Source organism: Aulostomus chinensis, chromosome 1 (genome assembly GCF_037954235.1).
Source record: "Aulostomus chinensis isolate RoL2024-O1b breed Wild chromosome 1, RoL_Achi_v1.0, whole genome shotgun sequence".
Classification (NCBI taxonomy): domain Eukaryota; kingdom Metazoa; phylum Chordata; class Actinopteri; order Syngnathiformes; family Aulostomidae; genus Aulostomus; species Aulostomus chinensis.
Window position 1 is genome coordinate 31,788,327 of NC_141320.1, and position 2,472 is coordinate 31,790,798.

Sequence of the window (2,472 nt, forward strand, 5' to 3'; positions counted from 1 at the left end):
GTAAGAATTGCTAATGATATCAAAATGATGTGACGGTCATGTAGTAAGAATTGCTAATGAACTCAAAATAATGCCAACAGTAATGTAGTGATAGTTGCTAATAAACTCAGTGATGCTTACAGTAATGTCGTAAGTGTTTCGAACTACCTCAAAGTGATGCTGACAGTCATGTAGTAAGAGTTGCTACGAACCTCAAAATAATGCGACAGTGATGTCGGAAGAACTGCTAAGGAACTCAAAATGATGCTAACTGTAATGTAGTGAAAGTTTCGAATAACCTTAAAGTGATGCTGACAGTCATGCAGTAAGAGTTGCTACGAACCTCAAAATAATGCGACAGTGATGTCAGAAGAATTGCTAATGATCTCAAAATGATGCGACAGTGATGTAGTGAAAGTTTCGAATAACCTCAAAGTGATGCTGACAGTCATGTAGTAAGAGTTGCTACTAACCTCAAAATAATGCTACAGTGATGTGGGAAGAATTGTTAATGAACTCAAAGTGATGCTGACAGTCATGTAGTGATAGTTGCTAATAAACTCAGTTCTGCTTACAGTAACGTAGTAAGTGTTTTGAACAACCTCAAAGTGAAGCTGACAGTCATGTAGTAAGAGTTGCTACTAACCTCAAAATAATACTACGGTGATGTCGTAAGAATTGCTAATGATCTCAAAATGATGCTCCAGTGATGCCGGAAGAATTGCTAATGAATTCAAGAATGATGCTGACAGTAATGTAGTGATAGTTGCTAATAAACTCAAAGTGATGCTGACAGTAATTTATGAAGAGTTGCTAAAAACCTTAAAATAATGACACAGTAATGTAGTAAGAGTTGCTATGAAACTAAAAATAATGCGACAGTGATGTAAGAAGAATTGCTAATGATCTCAAAATGATGCGACAGTGATGTCGTCAGAATTGAGAGTCGGGGTTTTCCAAGTTGATCTCCTCCCACGCATGAATTCATCTGGTATCCTTCCACTTACTGCGAAGACGAGCCGTGGATGTATTGTCCTGAGCTCAGGGCTTGTCAGATACCATGACCCTCAACTAAATGTGGCAGAAACCCTGCCCTCTTCATTTAGGGCTGGAAGGTGTGAGAGACACTGGGAGCTCATCGAGGCGACGTCCTCCACGGTCTCCTCAGGCATGCCAGCACAAGAGGAGACCGCCAACTGGCCGGGACAGGCGGTCACCGTTGTTGTTGCCGCCGCCGTGGTCGGCCTTTCTTTCTTTCTTTCTTTCGTTTTTTCACACGATCACAGGGGAGAGCGCGGACGCAGTCCCCCACTGTCAGGAATTATGCAGTTGAGATTCCCACATTTGGGGAATTCACCAGGGTCAGCACAGCCCCAGTGCAATGGCTGAGCCTCACCCGGGGAGAACCACCTTGCTGATCATGGTATCTCCCCTGCCAGGTAAGTATGACTCGCTGAGCTTAGGAACAGACATGAGCTCCAGGGACACAGCCTTCTGACTGACAGGCAGGGAGGCCGACACAGCGCCTGATCTTTCCTACCTTGTGCCAATCTGCCGCGTGCGCAGCCCCCTTTGTTTCTCACAACGATGCCGGATGTCGGATATCCCAAGCCCGGGAAGCTCAGGCACATTGAAGGTTCAGGTCTTTCAGAGTGCATTCCAAAGCCTTTTGGGAAAGGCTCCGAGAGCAGTGCCGTCAGCGGACCTCCATCCTTATCTGGAGTGCAAACGGAGCCACAACTTGACGCCCAGCGGTAGCGCGGGCGGAAATCCAGCCCCGGCCTCATGTGCAGCACTCGAGAGTTGGCCTGAAGAGCACGGGATTTGCTCCTGACAAAAGGGGAGGGGCCCGCACTGTTCCTGGAAGGCCATTGCGGCCGCAGGCTGAGGAAAAGCTGCAGTGCAGGAGGAGAACACTGGTCCGGCTTTGGGTGGAGCAGGTGAGCGAGTGCCTGGCGGAGGCTTGTTTTATTTCCGACGAGAAATGCGGGGCATTGCACCACTCCTGGAAACACTGCAATACCAGGTTGATGCGTGGAAAGGACGGAGCAAGCTCCCGTTCCATCTCCCTGTTCCAAAAAGCAATTTAATATATAGTTCCCAGATAGGGAACGTACCAGATATTAAACTGATAAGAACAGATACTACACTTGATCTTAGCCAAAAGGCCGAGAAGCGATGCCTGTCAGCCACCCGACGTGAGAGCCAGCACCCCCGGTACAGCCAATCCCGGCCGCGGCTGTGGGCAGGAACTGCAACATTTTGGGTGGCGACACAAAATGCAGTGCCATAAACACTACATCTGGCACACTGGTTGTCCCCACTGCTATCCAAAGCAAAGGCAATCGGTGCCTTCACCCTGCTATGCTAGTGGGGCGACTCAAAGTAAAACAAAGCGGTGTTCAAAGCCACAAGCCAGCGACTCATCCTGGAGTCGGGGTTTTCCAAGTTGATCTCCTCCCACGCATGAATTCTCTGGTATCATTCCACTTA

General features: G+C 48.1%; 2 non-coding genes across 2 annotated transcripts; both read right to left on the reverse strand.

The window, feature by feature from the left end:
• Nucleotides 1–1,262: 1,262 nt before the first annotated feature.
• Nucleotides 1,263–1,426, reverse strand: LOC147271247 (U1 spliceosomal RNA). Its single transcript, XR_015116892.1, has one exon. It is a non-coding gene; the product is annotated as a U1 spliceosomal RNA (small nuclear RNA).
• A 542-nt stretch (nt 1,427–1,968) lies between these two features.
• On the reverse strand, nt 1,969–2,159 carry LOC147271248 (U2 spliceosomal RNA). The gene has a single exon (XR_015117033.1). It is a non-coding gene; the product is annotated as a U2 spliceosomal RNA (small nuclear RNA).
• Between the last annotated feature and the right edge of the window lie 313 nt (nt 2,160–2,472).